Source organism: Macaca nemestrina, chromosome 2 (assembly GCF_043159975.1).
Source record: "Macaca nemestrina isolate mMacNem1 chromosome 2, mMacNem.hap1, whole genome shotgun sequence".
In the NCBI taxonomy this organism is placed as follows: domain Eukaryota; kingdom Metazoa; phylum Chordata; class Mammalia; order Primates; family Cercopithecidae; genus Macaca; species Macaca nemestrina.
In genome coordinates this window covers 202,908,405-202,932,280 of record NC_092126.1, presented here as the reverse complement: position 1 = coordinate 202,932,280, position 23,876 = coordinate 202,908,405, and the positions used below count along the sequence as shown (strand labels likewise).

General features: G+C 37.9%; 1 protein-coding gene and 1 long non-coding RNA gene across 16 annotated transcripts in view; one reads left to right on the top strand and one right to left on the bottom strand.

Annotated features, from left to right (window-relative positions):
• Positions 1 to 23,876, top strand: part of LOC105485558 (roundabout guidance receptor 2) — a 1,382,758-nt gene that overhangs the window by 255,463 nt on the left and 1,103,419 nt on the right. The gene's annotated exons all lie outside the window — the stretch shown is intronic.
• The window catches only part of LOC105485550 (uncharacterized), a 66,645-nt gene continuing 55,330 nt past the window's right edge, over positions 12,562 to 23,876 (bottom strand). The window contains exons 5-6 of the long non-coding RNA XR_011620437.1: positions 21,617 to 21,749; positions 12,562 to 12,688 (exon numbers count right to left, since the gene is read on the bottom strand). This is a non-coding gene — a long non-coding RNA (uncharacterized lncRNA). The remainder of the gene's footprint in view (positions 12,689 to 21,616; positions 21,750 to 23,876) is intronic.

The window sequence follows — 23,876 nt, the reverse complement described above, 5'->3', positions numbered from 1 at the left end:
TTAAATTAAAGTACTTAGTGATTGTAATCAAGTTGATATTTCAATGTAACAAGTAGAGCAGAAAATATGCCTGTACCTGAGAATATTCCATCAATATACACTTTCCGATAGTTTATCCTATTTCCTGGTCGTCAACCTTGGCAAGTGACCATCAATAACGTAGGGAAGCATCTTAGGGATAGCGGATTCACTTTCTCCAGAAGCAGCCGATTTCATTTTTGAAAAGATTCATCTATTAGAAAATTCCTCCTTAGGTTTGATTGGGGTTTGCCACCTTAAAACTTTCACTGGTTAGTCCAAGTTGTGGTCTGTTTATATGGAAGTTTTCACATATCTGAGAACTTGGCCAAATCCTGCCATCATCTCAAGCTTCCTATGTGTAAAAGTAAACTCATTCCTCTTACTGTAAAGATGATTTGCCCTTTCTTCTTTCTCTCTTTTTATAGTGTTGGAGTGTTCTCTCTTGTCAGGCAGCTGACAATCTAACTGAATTTTTTCAGCGTTAAATATAAGTAATAAGCGTCTGACTGTTACTACAAGGTTCTTCATGTAGCCTCAGTGGATTGTTTTGTTGTTGCTTTTTGTTGTTTTACATTTTTTATATTTCACCATGTGTCTTCACCACAGTAATTGACAGGTGCTTATCATCTGTCTCCTTCATAAAATCACCACTTCTAGCTAACTTGTAAAATCACCACTTCTTGCTAACTCGTATTCCTGTGTCACATGTTTAATGTACATAATATTTTAAGAATTCATCCATGGTGTAGGGAAAAAGAAAAGCAAAAACATGTGATAATACCTTCTAAATATTTCCAGTTATCATGTGATCAATAAAAGTACAGTCAGCCCTCTGTATCCATAAGTTCCACATCCATGAATTCAACCAATATTTCATAGAAAATATATTTTTTAATTGTGATGGAAGCAGCTGCTTGTCTGAAGTGGCCACTGCAAAGACACCAGCTGTAGCTGGGAAGGCGTGGCTGGGATTGTGTGCTCTGCAGGACCAGGAGGGTCCAGGAAGGGGCAGGAGCTCTGACCCCTTCCAAGTTGGTGGGGTGGGAGCCCCTCACTCCCAGGCACAGCGGTAGCCGCCCAGCCACAGCTCCAGACCCAGGCATCTCTGCGCTCTCGGGGGTCTGGGAAGTTCCTGCCCCCACAGGCTCAGAAGTGCCTGCTCCCAGTCTCTGGCCTCTGCCCGCACCCAGTGCTAGCTGGTGTGGAGTGAGGTTGTGGCCAAGCTCGGGCACTGGCACGACCTGGCTGGGTATGTGCACACTCGGGATGGCACTGACATGCCACCCTCTGCTGCCTCGGCCTTCTTCAGACTTTGGTCACTGAGGAGCATGGGCGGGAGCCTAGGGGGAGCTGAGGGCAGCTTAGTGCAGGCCTGCAGGCAACCCCCAGCATGAACAGCCTGGCTGCTGTGGATGGCATGTTGACGGCAGGAGGCAGACAGGTTCCTGGGTGGAAAGGGGTGGGTTCCTAGTGAAACTCCACTTTCTAGCCAGGGACAGCTCGAAGCCTCGGGGGTGAGCTGCCAGATCCAGGTGGAGTTGGTGGCCCAGAGGGAGAACTTATGGTGCTTTTTCCAGTCCCACCCATGGCCAACCATGGATGCACCAATCAGCATGCACCTCTCCCTTCCGAGTCCATAAAAACCCCAGACCCAGCCAGACTCACACAGAAGTTGGGACTACCAGCTGCAGGAAGGAGCTGCCCATTTTGAGTCTCCTCAACTCGTCAGGACAACCTGCCTGATGGAACAGAAGGGAGCCACCCACTACAGGTCTCCTCTCCTCTGAGAGCTGAACACCCATCAGGACAACCTGCCTGTGGAAAGGACCTACCCACTTCAGGTCACCTGAGAGTTGTTCTCTTGCTCAATGAAGTTCCTTTCCATCTTGCTCACCCTCCAGTTGTCCACGTACCTCATTCATCCTGGACACAGGACAAGAACTCAGGACCCACCTAATGGCAGGACTGAAAAAGCTGTAACACAAACGGGGCTGAAACACATCCCTGACCCTGCTCACCACGTTGTGGGCAACAAGAAGGATAAAATGAGGAGCTGTGGCCCTTCAGGGAGTCCAGACCTAGAGGATCCCTGAACCAGGGCTGTGACACTCTCTTTGGGGCTTTGCAGTTCCTGGCATCTCTAAATTTCCAGGCACCACTGTGTTCCCCTTGTCCCGATGTGGGTGCCCACAGCGGAAGCTGCCTGTGGTGCATCTGATCCAACTGCATTCTTGCATGAAGCCAGTACCTGTGCCGGCACCTGGAGCTGCCCGCTGTGCCACAGCAGCCAGTATGCCTGGCTGTGCGCAGCGTCAGACCCCGTGCTTGCTCACCCACACATCCCTCACTGCTCCACGAATGGCTTGTCCTTGGCGAGTGTTGGATCTGGCTGGTAGTGTGAGCCAAGTGCAGCCTGCAGGGCTGAGTGGGTGGAATGAGCCCAGCAGGTGCAAGCAATACTCGAGCAGAAGGTGCTGCCAGCCACAGAAGTTTCCGGCTGGCATGGCAAAACCCCACGGATCCTGTGACAATTGCATCTTTTTCTTACCAGTATTTCTTAAACAACAGTATAACAACTATTTACATAGCATTTCCATTGTATTAGATATTATAAGTAACCTGGAGATTATTTAAAGTATACAGGAGGATACACATAGTTTATATGCAAAATACTAGACCATTTTATATCAGCAACTTAAGCATCCCAGAATTTTAGTATCTGCCAGGGGCCCTGGAACCAATCCCCCACAGACACTGAGGGACAACCATAACTGATGAAGAGAAATCCAGATTCAAAGACACTTAGCTAGAATTCACTAGGTAAAACATTTATTCTGGCCCTTAAACTAGCACTATGATACACCTGGAGTAATTAACATAGGAGTATTCATCTGAGAAGAAGTAACCAGCCTCTCTCCTTTACATATTATTAATCCACAACTTTCTTTTTCACATAATTAATATGCCAGCTTTCTTTTCATATAATTAATCCACAACTAGTTATGAAATGACCCCTTTCTGCTTCATGTCATGATATTCAAAAAACAATAAACCTTTCACAGACTGAGGAAGGGAAAGCATTTGAACAAACAATTATAATGCAGTGTGGAAACTATGGCAAACTCTATTGTGAACCCATGTAGAATGTATAATCTATATTTTAGTGGACCCCAGAGAAGATGACATCTCAGTTTAACCTGAAGGATGAGACAGAGCATGGACCTTTCCAAGCACTGAAAGTAGTTCCACTGGATTCCATTTAGTTGGTTACATAACTAAGAGTTTTAGTAATGGGAGCATGAGGGATTAGTTTGGAAACAGATCATGACAGGTCTTGTAAAATACATTAAATAACTGAACTTTATTTTAAGAGCAATAGGAGGCCATCAAAGGCTATTAGTAAGAGAAAACTTGATTTGAGAAAGATCATTCCAGACGCCCTGAATAGCAAGTTTGGTGAATGGATGAGTAGGCGAGTGGTGGGGTAGATGGCTGATGAATTCAACAGGAGAGATAGGATGTGAAAATGAGCAAGAAGGACATGGTGTCAACTCCAGATCTTGAGAGAAAGCTGAGATTAAAATATAGATTTGGGTCATCAACATGTAAACATATATGAAGGACTGGGATTGGAAACAATCTTTCAGGCATTGTAATTAGAGTGAGAAAAGGATCAAAACTGCATTGAGAAGGAGCAACATTTTATGGATGGGCAGAGGAAGACAAGGAAGGAGCAGACAGTGTGGGAGAAGAGATATCTAATAGTGCGGAATCAGGGAAGCTAAGAGAAGATGACTGTCAAGGAGACGATAAATCACAGTGTCACATGCTATCCTGATTTTAATAACAATTTTAAACAAATTAGTAGTTTTAATGACCAGAAGGTCATTGTGAACTTAGAGTTTCAGTGGAGTGTTATGATCTGAGCAAGATATTTCTGACTAAAGAAACACTAGATATTAGGCTCTACTTTTTACTAATTAGTGGTCTGATATTATCCAGGATTCTTGAAACCTTAAATTTTGTTACACTTTTGTGAAATGAAAATGTTAAAATCACTCATCAGTATGGATCCTGAAACATTTAAAATTATCAAAACAAATCTGTGATCTTCAGATTTATTTGTACAGAATTAGTCTGTACATTTCTTTCTTTAAGAGCTTTCTGTTTCAATGTAAATGTGAGGGTATTTATCATGTTCATAATGATAGATTAGATGGGGGTGTTATAGTAAATCTCTCTGAACTTTTTGAACACAGTAGAAGTTCTATTTTCTGCTCATAAGCAATGAAATTCTGTATCAGCCCACCATATATGAAAATGCTTGCTAATTCTCATTATTATCATGGGTGTGGAAAACAGGCAGTGGAGTAGCAGAGGCAATTAAGCCTTCATTCTCCGTGCAAGAACTTGGGTATATTTAGCAAAACTTGAAATATGCATACCAGGAGACCCAGAAAATTTACTGTAAAGAATTAGAAAAACATGAACACTCACATTTTATTTTAGCATGGTTTATAATCACACACACGAAAATGAAATTACCCTAGATATCCACACAGAGAGGCTAGCTAAACAATTTTTGGTAGATTCATATGACAACATATTTTATAACTTGTTTAAAAGACTGAGTTACATCTATGCACATAATGTGGAGAGAGATTCGAAGAAACAGGGAACTTGCCAAAGACCCTGAACAGTCTTTTCTTAAGAAAAATAAATTCTATACACATATCACAGCACATGTCAGGGGAGCACGTAACAGTAACTGACCAGGGGTAGATATGAGGACATGAAGTGCAGTAGGAACTTTTTCTTTTTGGGTTTTTTTTTTTTTTTTGGTTGTTTACCCTTTTTTCTTTAACATGAATATATGTTATTTTGCAATAACAGAAATAAAGACAGAAAGAAAAGATATGTATTTCCTAACATATGCTTTTACTTAAACACTTTAATAATGTCTTCCCACTCCCTGCTCCACGTCCCACTTTGTTGCCCTACATTGCAGTTGTGTGTCTAAAGGCAAACAGTCCTGTGTAAACTGCTTAGATTGTTTTCTCATCTCCCTTTGCTGTACTGTGTGCCCCACTTTTCTTAAGCTCCATCATCCAGTGTTCACCTGAAATAGGATCGACAACCATGTAGCGAAACTTCTTTTATGTAATGATAGACTTTGAGTATTTAATTGATTGAATTTTATTTTAAAAGGAGCAGGGCCTGATGTTACGGACTTCATAAAAAGGCACGTTTCTCAGCCGCTGCTCCGAATGGTTCAGCTGCTTTCACAAGTTACAATCCTATAGTGGGAGAATCAGGGGAAAATCACATTACCGAAAAAGGCATGTGTCTGGCACGTTCCCAAGGCACGAGTATTATGGCATGATGAACTGTGAATTTGATGTTGATGCTTGCACAACACACGCATGTGGTTAAAATCTAATTTTGTCACCAGCAAAAAAAGAACTATATTTAAAAGTGTAAAATGTTTGTTTTATAGAAAATCTTTACCCCAAATGAAAAATAAATAAATTAAAGTCAGTACTATTAATTCTCTGTGAAATGGAGTAAGCTCAGTCGAAGTGATACAGAAATCCCCAGTCTATCCTATGCAAACAATTTTCAGGAGAGGAAAACAGGATAGGATAACAATTGCCTGGAACTTTCCCAGAGCATTTTTTAATAATAACGTGTCCAGGGATCATAAATTATCCAAAGTAAGAACATGGAAAAGATTTATGAAGAGGTACCCAGGAGCATGTCAAAAAGAAAAGGAGGAGGAGGAGGAGGAGGAGGAGGAGGAGGAGGAGGAGGAGGAGGAGGAGGAGAAAAAACAGATCCCTCTCATCTTGAGTTGAAAATGGTCAGAAACAAGAACACAACATATGAAGTATGCTTAATGCCAATTGGGATAAAACCTCAAGTACTTTGTAGAGGGGTAACATGAGAAGATTAAAATGTGTTAAGATGGCTCTTTAAGTTTCCCATGACTTAAGGTGAAATATGGAGTTCTCTAAGGTTTACATTGCCTTTTTTAAACCTAAGATACTAATAATTTTCTAAACGTAAGTACTATATCAATTTGATAAAAATAATGAGTAATTAGTTAAGATGTTCTCAAACAAAGGGTAGTTTAATGCCCCAAAGAAAAACTCCGTCCAGACGTTGTGTCTCACTCCTATAATCCCAGCACTTTGGGAGGCTGAGGCAGGAGGATCACCTGAGGTCAGGAGTACGAGACCAGCCTGGCCAACATGGTGAAACCTCCTCTCTACTGAAAACAAAAAACACAAAAAAATGTGGCCAGCTCTGGTGGTGGGCATCTGTAATCTCAGCTCCTTGACAGGCTGAGGCAGGAGAATGACTTGATCACTGGAACTCAGAGGCGGAGGTTGCAGTGAGCCACGATCATGCCATTGCACTCCAGCCTGTGCAACAAAGCCAGATTCCATCTCCAAAAAATAAAACATAAAAAGAAAGGAAGAAAGTGAGAAAGAAAGAAAGAAAAAAGAAAAACTCCATAGGTTGTAGTCCTCAGAAGATATCAGTATATCCTATTAAGAATTTGCACTAAATTTCTAAGCTATATATATGTATTAATGAAGAAATCCAATCTTCCATATGTTTTCTACCATAGGCATGAAGACAGTGGAGGGAAGGAAAGTATGTTTCCTAGTAGCTCTGAGGCCTCAGAAGGGAAAGGGGGTGATGTATTTTACAAAGACAATAATACCCAATCAAAGTAAAAAAAAATACTAAATATGTTGCTCTGCATAAATGGGTGGAGGCTGTACTTTTAAGGGAGGAAAGGCAAAATATATGTGATTTGGTTTTATAGATTCAGTGAATATATCAGTATTGTGACAATTGATACATATGCATATTATAAGTGTCAGTAAAAAGAATGGGTGGTATTTGATTTGAAGTTTAATTATGTAAGTAAACATTTCTAATTGGATTTTTTGTGAATTTCTTCATTTCTATGCTTGATATTATTATCTCATGTGACAAAAATATGTGTTCGTGTTTTCAAAAGCCTTAGTTCTCAAAAGAAATTAATTCAGACAGTGACGTTGGTACTTGTAGAATACGTGTGTATATTATCGATCTATATTATAATGGAATGTGTTATTGAACCAATAATGGAATGTGTTATTGAACCAATTCAAGTTATTATGCATTTTTAAGATTTTTATCAAAGCAAATAATAACACGTAAAAAATAAGTCGTACAACAGCCAGACCTAAGAGACCCAATGCACCTCCCAGGAAAATCCACTTTTTCACCTTTTCGATGTTTGTTCTCTCACAGTCATCTCCATCATTCTAAAGAATAAGCTATGCATTTATTACTTAGTTTATCATATTTAGACTACTTTTTGGACTAAAGATGAACATTTAGCTTATTTACAATTATGCATATTATTTGCCACCCAGTTTTAGATAGTTACCTTAATACCTTTAGCTTTTTCACTATTTGATAGCTTTAAATAATACACCAGTGACGCTAAATTTGCTTCCTCTTAAATTTTAGCTGTGTGTCTGAAACTGCTCACTCTATAAGATGTTGCTATTAGCATTCTATCATTCCACATATCTCACAATTTCTCCCCCTCTTTCCTACTTTTGTAGTATATTCTTGTTTTTATATTGTCAAGGTTGATAATATTTTATGGTTTACAGTGGACATAATTAAGCTTTCAGTGTTTGACCTAAAGATTGCATCTAAAAATTGAAATCTACCAAAAATCCTCTAGGGAGTTATAAGCAATTAAATGTTATATTTGCAGAGCAAATTAATATGGTAAGGTTTTGTTTCATTCTCGATGAGCTCAATACCATAATCTCCATACCACTCAAAGGATCCTAACATAAAGATCAAATGAATTATCTTTCCTATATACCATTAGTTAGTTAAATTGTGCCTCAGTTGGTTTAGCTGTTATCTGGAAACTGATGTCCTTGGGAGAGATTTTATTTGTAAATTTATAAAGGGTACTTTTTTTTTTCTACTTTAAGAAGTTTATCTCTACTTTTGCTTCTAAACAGGTTATGTTCCAATTAAATGAAATTCGTGGAATTCCTTTGATTCGTTTCTTGTAGTACACTGACTTCTTGTTCTAATTTGAATTGATAGTATTCTAGACTTAGAACTCAGTTACCCTTCTGTCACTTGAAAAATCTTTTTTTACTGAGTTCCTGGCTTCGTTCTACAATTTATTATATCCTGTGCCTTCCTCATTCTTACTTTTCAGCTTCATTTGCTGGAATTACTCTTTAAAAAACTACTTGTTTACCTGGGTTAAATATAACAATGGAGCTTCTATGTTTCAAAATAGTTATGTGGATAATGGGGAGTCATTCAACTATTTTGAACCAATTTCTGTTAGAGTTGATCACAATTACTACAAAAACACCAAAAAGTGAAGCAGCATGTCCTGTATTGTTGTTTAACATAATATATTCAAGACAAACCCAGCTAGGAATATCAACTCCATTGTGATAGTTGCCTTTCAGGCTAAAATTGATCAATGATAAACTCTTTGGCAAGTGGAATTCGTATTCTCATGTGAACTGAAAATGATAAATAGTTAATAGCTTTCCCAGGGTCTTCTCTTCTGACACTTTCCAATGATTTCATCACAGTTTCAGAATAAAAGAACATAATTTATTCCAAAAGGCATGAAAATATTCAAGTACTATTCAGATAATTTTCTTAAGTTCGAAAAAATATATTTGGCCTGTGCTATGAGAGAGAAAATGTCATTATGAAGTTATAAGCTATTCAAGCTATGGCAATCCCAATTTTAAAATATTTTATAATGGTATAATCGCATGCTGAACTATCAAGATAATGAAGCCTCTACCTTTAAAACAGTTTCTCACAAGTACTTGAGTCTTTTTTGCGTCTTCTGAAAAATGTACATTTACACAAAATAACCAAAGTTATATTTATAATCTTGAATTTATACTTTGATTTTCCTCAGGGATTTTTTAGATGTTGTACGGAATGGGTTGCATGTTTCCCAACTGTACTAGGGCTGATGCAAACAAGTGTTTCACTAGTTTAGACAAACAATAACTCTAAGATGACTGAAGACATATTAAAACACTTGAAACATTGAACAATCATTAGTGTTACATAGATATAGGCGTACTGGTTAATAGAATAAATCAATTTGTTTGAAAGAAACAACCTCTGGAGACATTTCTGCCAATAATGTTAAGAGTCTGCTTAAACATTTAACAGAGATGCGCTCACTTCAACAAACATTTATTTTGGTATTCGGCATCTCGGATATCCCAGACTCTAGACTGTTAGCAAAACATATAAAATGTACAAACCTAGGTCTCTATTTTTAAAGACCACATATCCAGGGTGACATCCAGAATCCTCATTTCTCTACACAGCACACAAAACAGATGGTATTTACATACAGGGCAATTCTATAGACATATGCAATTCTAAACTCTTCCTCTCCTCCCACCCATTAATACAAGGCACAGGCACATAAAGATACCAGACATTTTTGCTCCGTTTTGCTCCCTGGTGTGTGAATTTTTGTACGTCAATAAACAATGGTCACATTGTGATAGGGATAACAATAAATCTATGAATCTCTTGCAATGATGCAATATATTAGGGGAAGATAGATTTGGGTTCAATATAGGGAATATTCTTATGACTGAGACTTTATAAAAATGAATTATCTTTTGTTCAGACATGATTTAGATCGTGCATTGCAACACAGTGGTGCACGGTGATCAACTGGCATGGGTGTACTGGGGGGAAAATTTCAACCAATGTTTGAAAACTTGTTTTAACCAATCAACCAGTTGGTTTCAAAAACTGATATGGTTGGCTTTTCACAAATAATTTATAAACTTTTTGAAGATGAGTCAACATTTGGCTGTAAGAGCGCTTACTTCTTACTATACTCTTCCCAAGTCTTTGGCCAAAAGCAGTGGGATGCTGGTAAGGGAAGGATGAGCAATGTAAGTAGATACTATAGTATTTCCTCCTATTCGAGGCCCAGTGACATGGGGCACCAGTGCATCTTTGGCTCCTGAGATTTGCTTCTAAGAAGAAACATAAACTAGTGGAACAGGTGATAAAATATGGATAAGCAACTACGGCTTTACTACTTACACTGTCCTGACATTTTAATGCAGTACTTTTTATATATAATTTTAAACTTCATTGTCTCTTTATTTTCATGGCACAAATTCTTCCCCAAGTCATCTCCAGACTTGTATTGCTATTACCATGAGGAATGCTCTCATTGCAAGAGCGCCTGGGAACGGACTCTGTGCAGTTTTCCAAAACTCTAATTCTGCACTTTAAAATCCTTAGAGCAATGCAGTGCAGCCCATAGTTTGGCTTGGTTTCTTTTTACTTCTTTATAAGAACTACATAACCCTTTCTGTATATATTAATTTGCTTCTCTTTTACTTTTATCCAAGTTAAAATAGATATCTTTCCTACATGTTTCTCTGAATTTCCCATCTGCTTGATATTGTCCCCCCAATACACCCACGCCATGTGATCACGACGCACCACTGTGTGGCAATGCATGATCTAAATTACTACGTCTGGACACAAGATAATTTATTTTTATAAAGTAGCAGTTGTAAGAATATTCCTTATATGCAACACGAATCTGTCTTCCACGAATATGTTGCATCAGACCCAGTTTTAAAGTCTCAGGTGATACATGTTTACATGATTAGGCTTCAACTACAATTTGAAAAGGAGCTATCATAGATGATCTTAATTCTGTTTCTAAATTCCACAAAACCATGTTTTGAGGCATTAAACGGGATGTAAGCAGCTCAGCACAATGTCTGACACAACAGAAGTCCCCAGTAATAGCAGCTAATTATTATCATGGTCATTAGTATTTATTATTGTCATCATCACCATCATCACTGCTGATATGACTACTAGTACTAGGACTCTGATTACATCTGATTTCACAAAAAGAAAAGAAAGAAAAGAAAAGGAAAGGAAAGGAAAGGAAAGAAAAGAAAAGAAAAGAAAAGAAAAGAAAAGAAAAGAAAAGAAAAGAAAAGAAAAGAAAAGAAAAGAAAACTCACACTATTGACCTATTGACTCCCAGTAAGTTTATAGTCAGGAGGAACCCTTTTTCCCCCACATATGTAACTGCTTTATTCTAAGGCTTTTCTTCAAATAAAAATGCCTTCCATCGCAGCCAGCTTATTAACATTTTATTTTAAAAATCTATCAAACCAACTTTGTCCCATGCACCAAACCAACTGATTGACTGACCCTAAATGGAATTACTTATTTGACATTATGGGGGTATCATGAGGGTATCATGAGCTTGACTATCTCATTTTATCCCTCCTTTATATATAAGAAGTAAGATATAGATATATATAGATATGAATATATCTGTGTGTGTATATTTATACAAGCGCAACAGTCAAGCTATAATGGTGATAGTCAAGCTCTCTCTCTATATAGACACACACAAATATATTCACCATTATAGCTCACTGTTTCCATGGAATATCCTGAAAAAAATATGTACATATGATGTCCACATAGGCAGCATGTTCTAACCTTAACTAGATAATGTATATTCTTAAAAAGATTATTTTTAGCATGTCTGCACATCACTAACAAAAATAATTGGTTCAATCCTAAAGTAAGTTAATGTATTCAATGAGAAATTAAATTTACTTAAAGAAAGGACGAGGGGAGGAAGCAGTCAAACTTATTCAGCTTGCCTTAGAAACATAAAATTAGAGAATACTAACAATGCAGATAATATTTTTCCTTAAGCTGTTATCATCTCAAGTTTATATAACTTTTAGGAAATATGTCATATCAACAAACATTAAGCAAACCCCTTTCTTTTCTGCCTTAATAGGATCAACCAGAACTGAAAATGCTGCAACTTTCTTGCCATAAATAACTCATTGTGTTAAGTGCCTATTATATGCAAAACAAGTAATATTTAAAGAAATATATCTGATGAGTTGGCATCAAAAGGCAAAGATAGACTAAGGAAGCATTTGTGTGCTGAGCAAGTGGTAGACACAGGAAGTACTCAGGCTCAGAGGATAAAAGCATTCTGGTGTGACTGAGATAAGGCAAACATTCAGTGAGTAAGCAAAACATGATTTACATTCAAAATTTCCTGCCTACTCTTTAGCTGTTATTTTTATTACTCTTTGATGCAGTCCTTTTTATCCAAGAAAGACGCTTGTTCTTACACTCCCTCTCATAATGACATAAGTCTTTTCTCCATGCTATTCATCCACTTGAATATCTGCATAAGCCAGTCCTCACTTGCCTTCATTCTGCCAGACCTTCTTCATAATTCAGGACAACACGCCTCCTTTTCAGGAAACTTCATATGGAAGTCTGCTGGCACTTTCCTCTTGTACCTCAGGGAGAAGATAACATCTGCCCCTGTCATTTACTTCTCCATTTAATGGTGTGCCTTGTTCATGTCTCGAGCCTATGGTGTGCCTTATTCATCTCTGGAGCATCTGGCTCTCTGGGAATCTAGTCCCGGAGCAAAGCCTCTGACGAGCCTGTTTTGGTAAAGGCAGCCGGACACATTTCCAGCTCTGGATTCACCACTCCTTGGCTCTGCTTGGATGAGATATTTAACGTCTCTGAGACATAGTTTCTCCATCTATAAAATGAGCATAATTTAATCATTATTGTAGGATTCCCAGAAAAATTAAAATAACAGGCACAAAGTACTTCCTGTAATACCTGGATTGTAGCAGATAGTAACAGCCAAAAATACTATGATGAGAATGAATGAACACACTCTCAGATGTTAGTCATATATATATTAGGACCATTTTTGTTTTTCAAACTTCCTACTGATATATGTATCTTAGAAGATCTTTCTCTCTCCCTCTCTCTGTCTCTCTCTCTCTCAGCCTTTTACATTCTCTTCATTGTGTCTGTTATCAAGGTAAGCTTAGTGTAGACTCTCTGGTCAGCTCCTTCTTCATTCCCAGCGGTCCCTTCTTCATTCAAATGCTCTTCTACTCTTACAAAACCACCACTGGAGAATGAAAGTTGCCATCCGCCAATGATTCTAATTAAATGGATTTCTTTTGTCTTACAGACTATAGTTTCTGCCATTCATTTTATCCAGTATATTACAACCGAAATAACATTTTGTCATGTCTTTCTTTATACTATTCATTAAGAATGAGGTCTGTGACTAAAATATATTCTTCTAATTTCACCTTTATTCTTTTTCTGTGATGACATACAATACAAACTTTCAATTCAATGAATATATATTGTTAATGGAAAACCTAATTTGCCCTGTGAGCAGCTTTCTCGTGCGCTCTCTCCCTTCCTTCCTTCCTTCCTTCCTTCCTCCCTCCCTTCCTTCTTCCCTTCCTTCCTTCCTTCCTCCCTCCCTTCTTCCCTTCCTTCCTTCCTTCCTCCCTCCTTCCCTTCCTTCCTTCCTCCCTCCTTCCCTCCCTTCCTTCCTTCCTTCCTCCCTCCCTCCCTTCCTTCTTCCCTTCCTTCCTTCCTTCCTCCCTCCTTCCCTTCCTTCCTTCCTCCCTCCTTCCCTTCCTTCCTTCCTTCCTCCCTCCCTTCTTCCCTTCCTTCCTTCCTTCCTCCCTCCTTCCCTTCCTTCCTTCCTCCCTCCTTCCCTCCCTCCCTTCCTTCCTTCCTTCCTCCCTTCCTTCTTCCCTTCCTTCCTTCCTCCCTCCCTCCTTCCCTTCCTTCCTTCCTCCCTCCTTCCCTTCCTTCCTTCTTCCCTTCCTTCCTTCCTTCCTCCTTCCCTTCCTTCCTTCCTCCCTCCTTCCCTTCCTTCCTTCCTCCCTCCCTCCCTTCCTTCCTCTCTCCCTCCTTCCCTCCCTTCCTTCCTTCCTTCCTTCCTTCCTTCCTTCCTTCCTACCTCCCTCCCTCCCTCCCTCCCTCTCTCTCTCTCTCTCTCTCTTTCCTTCTTTCTTTCTTCTCCCTTCCTCATCTATCTGTTTACTTTTCTGTTCAGATTTGAGCCAACGGTTTCTTCGGCAGATGATGTTGAGGGAAGGAGTAATAAAAAGTTGGGATGATCTCTGAAAGTTTGCCTATCCTTTCTCAAACTGAAGGATTTTTTTATGATGCTGTTCTGAATACCTTAAAAAATTGGGGAAGATGCAATGAGTCAATTAACAAATTGTCTTAATTTCTCTACTAAATCTACAAAATGGACATTTAGGCTTTGTCATCACGCGCTCTGCACATCATTTCTTATTTAAGTGTGGTTTTAATAGAGTAAATCTGTTTTAATAGAGCCTATTAATATATTAATGGATTGTATGAAGGCAGTAACTATGAAAATTTTGAGAGGACTAACTTACCACTCCTTTTCCATGTTAAGCAACTCAAAACACCTGTTTCATTGCTGCTTGTTGAGAATCTTTTAAATGTTTCTCTTAATTTGTTCATAAGGACTAGCTTTTTAAAATCATTATTATTCTTGTCCCTTTATGAAAAGTGCTTATTGAATGCTAAATTATATTATGATGGGTTAACTTTGATATGGGAAAATAATTAGTTTGAATTCCCAGACCTTTGTTATTTGCTTCTTACTCATCAATTGTTTATCTGATATTATAGATGTTGATAGTAAAAGAAGTTTGTAATGTGCCTGCATCAATTACCATAGTACTCAAATATGTTGACTGCAGATTAACTTAAACATTTGAACACAGCTAATGTCCCTAAGAGACAGTATTATCAATTTTTCCACATGACATAATATATGTTATCATAATAGGAAAGTAAATGTTCAGTGTCTACACAATTACTTTACCTTAAGCAATTTTTTAAAACTTAAGTTTAAAAAATAATAATAAACAGTATTAGTGTAGTTATAGATTTTGAAGTCCAGGTCATAAACAAGCAGTTCTTTGTTTTTAAAATTCAAATAAGATCTAAAAGTATGCTCTTGCCTGAAATCCCAGCCCTTTGAGAGGCTGAGGTGGGTGGATCACTTCAGGTCAGGAGTTCGAGACCAGCCTGGCCAAAGTGGTGGAACCCCATCTCTACTAAAAATACAAAAATTAACCAGGCGTGGTGGCAGGTGTCTGTAATCCCAGCTACTTGGGAGGCTGAGGCACAAGAATCGCGTGAACCTGGGAGGCGGAGGTTGCAGTGAGCCGAGATAGTGCCTATGCACTCCAGTCTGGGCGACAGAGCGAGACTCCATCTCAAAAAATAAAATAAAATGAATAGAAGTGTGCTAGCATCTGAATATTATGCTCCTTACAGTTTCCAAAAAAATTCTTTTAACTTAGAAAAACTGGTGTTTAGTTTGTATTGAAGAAGTATCTTAAATGCTTTTATGAGCCTAAGAGAAATCATATACACTAATAAATAAATAGCCTCTTATTTGCCAAGTGCAGCTGGGACCCACTTACACGTATTTGATTAGAGTAATTCACTGGCCCTCTCTTAGTCTGCAATGGCCCTGTTGTAACATGGGATAATTTAACAAGGAAGACAAGCACAAGTCCATCAAAAGAAGTTTGCCCTCACATTTCTATTCAAATTGTATTGCGTGACCCACATGTCAGAGCGCAAGGAGTTAACGGCTCAGATTTGGAGCACAGGTTAATCTTTTCAGGCTCTGTGATGCCGTGACCTTTTCAAGTGTAACAAAATGGAAACTTCCTGGCCTGAAACGACTAATTCATCTTCCAAGTACACACAGGTGGGGACAGGCCAGGTTTAGATTTCATAGTTCACATTTTTCTAGTGAAAGTTGTCGTTTTTACTGTGACTCTATGTAAACCAAATCAAGAATAAATTATAAAACAGTTACAAATGCAGGAAATTGATAAGCTGTTTATCTTCACCAGGTAAATTTACTGGTTTAAGGATGTTCTTGTCTTTTTCTCTCTTTTAAAATGGTAATACACGCCTTGTGTGGTATTTTGTCTTTTACTCAGACGTTTAATATTTGCTTTATAACATCCTTTATATTCACTTTGTAAAAAGTGTCATATATGTAGAATGACCATATAATATACCTGATTGGGAGATTTTGAAGATGAAAAAGGAGGGAGGCTGGTATAAAAAAGTTTTCAGACCATGGTGTAAATCATGACCGTCCCAGGCAAGCTAAGACACCTCCTTCCCCTTTTCTTATAACAAGCAGCCATCTGCAGCTAAAGTGATCTTGGAATGGCTCAGATGGGTAAAGGTAGCTCTACCCTTTACTACCGTCTATTTATCTCCTTCATTCTAATGAGATTTCAATGCCTTAAGCTGTCTCAGAGGACTACAGATAAAAAATCCACAGTGATTCCTAATCTATTAACATATATTCAAGTCATTTAATTTGATTTCTTTATTGCTTTTCTATTTTTTGGAATAATTTTACCTCAATAGAAATAGCATAATGTGAAAATATTTCACATTACTCAAAAATCTGTGTCTAGTCACTGACATACGACAGCCACAGAATCTTGAACAGTTTCATAAACATTTATCCACAGTGAGGATAGTAACTCTAAAATTCCACAATTCTTGGATTCCAGTTTTATGGCATCAAGTTTAGTAAAAGTGTCTGCGGTACCTATCTGCACTGTAGTTAAAGCACAAAATGTTTCCATTTTTCTTCCTTCTGGTGGTCACAAACAAAATGAAACTCGTGGATCTGCATTTAAAATTTTCATGTATTGTAAATTTAAGATGAGATACAACAACCATCTCATCTCCTGGGCCTTTACCTATAATTACGATTTATATCTGAGCTAGTTAAGGGTTGACCATCCTGTGTAATGTAACTCACTCAATGAAAGGAGGAAGTTGTTACTTTCATTTTCACTTATTTGTTTCTGATACATAAGTAATGAAAGATGTTCCATGGGATGGATAACTACTGCTGACCCATATTTAGGTGTCCTTTACAGTCTCCAGAAGTTGTTAGTCAAATACACTGGCACAGGAGAGCTCACTGTAATCTCAGGTCACAGTGAAATGAACGGCCATGTCAGCTTCCATAGCACACTCGTCCTCGCAGCCAGCGTGTTTTGCCTGCTACTCTGCCATGACCGCCTGGCACTGATCACTGAGCTCCTTGGAACTTCGGGAGAAATCAAAATCTCTTCTCCAGAACACATAGCTTCCTGTGCTCGCCAGAGCCTTATCGCCTGCGTGTAGACTGTGTGTGAAGGCAGGCTCAAGAGTACTTTCAGAACAGCAGATACTGTGGAGGGTTGGGTACCAAGGGACCTTCTAAAGGAGCGTGCCAAAGAGGTCTGACATGCTACAGTTTGCTCGAGAATATTCTTAATCATGTCTGCAGGGAATACCTGTTATTTGCTCAATGTTGAAGTTGAATAAACAGAGGCTTTCTAAAATTGGAATCACCTGGGCTATAAAGAGAGTCCATGTAGAGAGGCAGCGGGAGGCACACCCCAGAGGCCTTACGGTATTCCTAGTACATCATTCAGTTTCATACCAGGGAATTCCTCAGGCTTCTGTGTCCCTCAGGCCTGAAATACTGTCTGGAATCCCTACTCTCTGTTTTCTATTGCTCAAAACACTGTATCTTGAGAAACTCTCAAGTCAGCCTAATCAGAAGTAGAAATCCAATAAAGAATCTAGATTAGTTTGTAAAATGCATATGCTCTTTGCTAAGAGTAATTCTAGCATAAAATAAAAGATGTGTCACAGCAAAAGAGTAACATAAATGGCTTTACTTGTAACAAGTCCTTTTAGTCATTAATGTTTACAACTTACAGCCTAATAGCATTCCAAAAATCATTGCCATAGAGTGAGGGACAGAAGGATGGAGAAGAAGAGAAGTGGGAAGAAAGAAGAAAGGAAAAAGAGAGGAAGAAAGACAGAGACAAATAAGTAAAAGGAAAGGAAGAAAAGAGAAGAAATCTGCATAACTTCAGTATCCTCATCAGACGAAACAACAGCCCAACACTGCAGGCATCTCTCAAAATATTTCACTGTGGCACACTGAGATTCCGCCACAGGAACTAAGTCTCAGAGGCAGTAAAACTCAGCCACCTTAAAATAAATTTATTAAACCATTTATATATTTATCCATGGGAAAGAAAAAGTCTAAATCAGCTACCTTTAGGAGAATATATTAAACTAATTAGTTTTAACACCAGCACAGCAGGAAAAACCAAAATAAAGCTGTGATGAGCAAATAAGCAAACCCCACAGTGGGGAAAGAAGACGCGCGACAAGGAAAGACAAAAGCAGTCTATCATTTTAAAAAAGAAGAGAAGTAGCAATAACCTTGCAAGAAACTGCCAATCTTATATTTCCTGAAAATTGCACGATTGTGTATTCAGGAGAAAATATTTATTCAGCATGTTGGTTTATTTACAAGCATTCTATTTTGTGTTTGTGATTTTTGACATCATATTCATACATTTCATATAATAGGCCATTCTTTTCGATGCCATTTCATACCCTGCTAATGCTACATGCATCTTATTTTGGAAATGTAAATATCTTGGCTACTTGTGTAATATCTTAGGTATCATTATGAAAGTAGCTCAACATTTTTTTTTCCTTTACTTAGTAATTGAAACTCTAAATTTCAGGATTGCATTTAGAGCTGACACTGAAAATATCCAGGAAGGAAATGGTTTCTTACTGCTACACAGGAAAAAAAGAAAATGTTCACAATAGGCTATATTTATGCTATATCAAACTACTACTGATATATATCTATATCTATATATATATATATATATATATATATATATGCCTCTGTGTGTGTGTGTGTGTGTATGTGTATATATATATATTTATTTATTTTTCCAGACAGAGTCTTGCTCTGTTGCCCAGGCTGGAGTGCAGGTGGAGATCATTGCTCGCTTCAGCCTCAATCTCCCAGGTTCAACTGATCCTCCCTCCTCAGCCTCCCATGTAGCTGGGACTGGGCACATACCACCATGCTCAGCTAATTTTTGTATTTTTAGTAGAGACGGGATTTCACCATGTTGCCCAGGATGGTCTCAAACTCCTGGGCTCAAGCGATCCACCAGCCTCAGCCTACCAAAGTGTTAGGCATGAGCCACTGCACCCTGCCTACATAAATATAAAAACACTTGAACAATAGAGGTGCCTGCATAGTATTCAAATACTAGTACAATTTCTTGCTAAAATCTGAACTGGTCACTTTCACTGACATCTATTTTTATTTTCGCTGGTATTCTTATATGTCATTTTCAGGAATAAGAAATAATCCACATTGCTTTTCTTAAAGAAGGTTTTTATTTCATTAAGAGAAATTCTGGTAGTATTTGTGTCATCCCACCTATTACAGTCATCATTAGAGCAAAATCAAGAGTGTTTTAAAAATCTGTGAGATACATTGTACCTTATTTATTCATTCATCAGCCCCTTTTCGAAATTTAATCTGAATCGTTTTTCTCTTTGATTTGTCACCTCTCATCTAATAGATTTTACTGTATTTTACAATATACAGACCCATAGCATTGTATGTTCTACTAAATGATGTAAATATACTTTAGAATTGATAGGCAAAATCTGCAACTAAATCTGCAACTAAATAAATGTCACAAAAAACTAGTCCCTATGAGTAACAAGAATTCGAAGTGCTTCCACATAATGCTATTTTAATATTTAGATAATTTAGATATCAATTATTCAATCACTTGATATAGATAAAATCTTTGTATGTATTATGTGCCTTTAGATGGGTTATCGCATGGATCTTCTCTGCACAATAGACACCCATCTATATTTTCTAACATCATAAATTCAACATGACCGTCAAGACTCAAGACAGTTTGGAGACAGGTGCAAAGCCGCAATCCCCATCTAAAACTGTCGGGCCAACGGTGTTTCAGTTCGGAAGTTTTCTGGGTCTAGAACGATAATGGGATGCATAGACTAGATGTTACCGAACATCCACGTGGGCATCTGGACAAGCACCAGGTAATAAAGAAAAGTTCCTGTTCAGCAAAATAATGAGTGTTTATAGAAATATAAAATATAATTACACATCTTCATATCAATTGAGATAAAGGCTTGCTGCTGACTTAGTTTGAGTCAGACCAGGTTTTGCCACAAAGAGAATTATATGGGAAAAACATACCAGATTTCAGAGGCTTTAGGACTGTGGAATTATAAACAATGATTTATGCACATATACTGGTTTTAATATACGGAGGTAAAAGGCAGGTGTTTGTTGATACTTGTGACGCAGTAATATTTTAAGAAAATGGACCTCTGTTAAGTTGTAGAATCCTCAGAATGGGCCTTGTGATATATGAGTCACTATACGTAGGTAACATACTCACCTCAAAAGCAGAGCCATCCTTGAGAACCCAGCTCCATTCCCAAGTCCTTTCCACCCACACGATGGCCACCCCGTTCTGCTGAGGACACTTTCACTTGGTCGCATTTCTCTTATGCTTGTTAGAGGACCCAGAACAGCACTGGGATTCCAATAAGCAGCCTGGCGCGGTGGCTCACACCTGTAATCCCAGCACTTTGAGAGGCCGAGGCCGGAAGATTGCTTGAACTCAGGAGTTCAAGACCAGCCTGGGCAACACAGCGAGACGTCGTCGCTATTAAAATTAAAAATAATTATAATAATTAGCTGGGCACAGTGGTGCATGCCTGTAGTCCTAGCTACTTAGGAGGCTGAGGTGGAGGATTGCTTGAGCCCAGGAGATCGAGGCTGCAGTGAGCTCGATCGTGTCTCTGCACTCAAGCCTGGGCAACAAAGCGAAACCCTGTCCCCAAAAATAAAAAATAAAGATTCTAATAAGCACTCGGTAAATATCGACTGTTGGTCAACTACCTACAGCCATTGGGTAGTTCTGGACTCCAACGGAGCTATTGCTTTTTTCCAGTCCAGTTTTGACTAGATCCACAGGGTAAGTAAGCCAGGTTTAGAACAATAAGGTTTATGGTGACTTAATAATCTGTTTTCACAAACTGTTAATGTACCTGTGGCATACATAAAACAGAGAGGATAAATCATAGAAATAACTTTGTCTAGACACATTTAAGTAAATTTATACATAAACTTATTGGGATATAAAAAATAACCCTTGTACATCTAGAGCACTTTAAAATAACTCAATTATCAAATAGTAAAATTGAGCAAAACATATTAACCATATAAAGAACTTTTAAAAGCACACAAGCTTTTAAAATAAAATCAATGTGTTGACTTAAAACAAAACTTTTTAAGGAATTTTTACTTAGAATTTCTATTTGCTAAGCTTTTTTTAGAGCTCCCTCTACTGTTCAAATATGAATATGCTCACTGACATTTACTAAGGAAGGTCATCTGGTTTAGAAACAGAGACTGCTAAAGATTCACATTAATAACCTGTGCAAGAATAGTCAAAAATGTGAATTTTCCGCTCTTTTTACTTGAAGTCGTCTATCTGGTTTTATAGCCCTTCTCCTCAAATAAGAAAGTAAATATCTCTGTTGTACACTTTATGGATGCATAAATGTTGTTTTCAGAATTCTGCCTCTCTCCCCACTTAACCAGTAAATCTCTGCTAATTTTCTTACCATTTCATGTATGACAAAACTGTATCATACAGAATATAAGAAAAAATGTTCTAAAACTTACGTAATGGAGATTAAAGAAGTCTTAAAATGTCATGTGCTTCATGACTCCAGAAGATGAGAGGTCATATCTGCACAGGTGATACAAAATTATATGAGGTCTTTTTATCTCCAGCATGTATAAAGACTTACAGCTCCTGTGTGAGTTAAATAAATGTTAAATATTATGCAGTATTATTGAAAAGAAACCAGGAAATACTAATACAGCATTAAATTCACAAAAGAAAACATTCTCAAAGCAGTATTTGTATGTGTAGGTCATGTTAGTGGTTAGGAGATAAGATTCTACCAGAATACATGTAGTGAGTGGTAATGTTTCATTTTATTGTGACAATGTGTAAATTTCAGATTGTTCTTTGTTTAAAATAATATACAGAATTTTTCCAACTGTGATTAAATCACAAGCAATAAAATATAGGAAGCCATAAAATATCTTTTCAATAAAATTACCAGAGTAACTATGAGACCTAGAGGTTTTTATGCCAAGCTACTGAGAAACAAAACAGTAGTTAACTTCATGAGATAGAATTATCAAGGTGTAAAACTCCAATTAAGATAATGGTAGACTTTATTCATTTAATAGATCAAGAGACAAAGAACAATATAGTTCATAGGAGTTAGGTAACAACCTACAGTAGTTACATATTTCTCTGATGAGTCCCAAACTCATGTTTAACATTACATAATTAATTAGCCAGGAAGTACTAAGCCTGTTTAAGTCAAATTATATTATTAGTTTGTAGAAATAGAAGGTAATTTCTAGCTGATTTCTCCATTTTATGTACAGGGGAAAAAAGGTCACATTTTAGAAGGCTGATTTTTTAAAAGCATCTTCTGTATTGCACGGCATATTTAAGATGTACAGAAATGAAAATAATGGAAGTAAATTACTAAAGACAGACCATTATAAAAGTCTTGAATTTTGAGGTGAGAGGATCACTTGAGCCCAAGAGCTCAGGTTCAGCCTGGATATCACTGATGTATTCTAAAGATTTTGGAAAGCCTAGATATGCAACTATATCCTCTAAAATGTAGTCATGTAAATGTTATAACACCTTAAGAATTGATATTACACCTGAAGTATCTGATAGAAATGCTTTCTATAAATACTATGTGGCACTTACTATGTGTCAAAGACTGCCATAAACACTGTAAGTACAATTTTTTTGAATCCTTTTAACAGGGCAGGACTATCACTAACCCCATTGTAGAGATAACAAAACTGAAGCACAGACAGGTTTTTAGAAATCTGAGATCCTGAGCAGCTAGTAACTAGGGAAGCCGGTATTTAAACCTGTGCATCTAGCTTCAGACTCGGTATCTTTGCACCATCGTCATCATCTCTCTCGAGTCGTGCCTGGCGAAGGGTGGTTGGATTTTTCTTCCTTTTTTGTTTTCGTCTTTGTTTTTTAATGAAATCGTGGGGTTGGAACTGGATCAGTCTGAACCACGAAGTGAGTCCTGGCGCTAACTGGAGGAAGCTAAGAATTGTATTCTCCATCATCGACATTTTAGTCAAAATGCCATTTACTTGAACAGTGTGCTCAGACAATGCAAAAACAGGTTAATCTGATTTCTAAAAGCCTTAAGGAGTCCTTACTTCCCACCTATAGATATTCTTATGTCAAAATGAATACGTCAAAAAGTATGTAAGTCTCTGAGAATGATTGTGAAACTTGGGGCATACGTGTAGATATACGTCTTTCAGGAGGACTCCATCACTTTATTCTGAGTCACAGACTGATGGATGCTCAAAAACGTTAAACACGAGGCAAATTCATCTCCATCCACACTTACCTATTTCCATAGATTCTGTCCATCATGGTCTCGGGACACACTGAACTGGGTTGTTCCATAAACATGCTGTGCAATCGTGGAATGCTATGTCCCCAGCTCCTGTCCCAGGCCTTTTGCTATTGACACCATAAACTTCTCTTCCTTCTTTTGCTTTTTGAGGTATTAGCCTCTTCATGTGTGTAGTAGGAATCCAGCAAACAAAAAAATGTTGGTTTTTGTTGGGCTCATTTTGTAAGGATTGAGTTAATTTTAATTAGTTTAGCACTTCCACGTTGCCTGGGACAGGTTCAGTGTCAACTCTCCCTTGCTTTTGTGTAGTGAAAAGGCTATGGATTTGAGGTCAAATAGATCTCGATTAGGATTGCAGTTCTTTTTTGTATCAGCCATGTGATTTGGGCAATTTCGCTGGTATCTCTAAGACTCAGTTTCCTCTACAAAAACTGGGATTGATAATAGCTACTTAACAG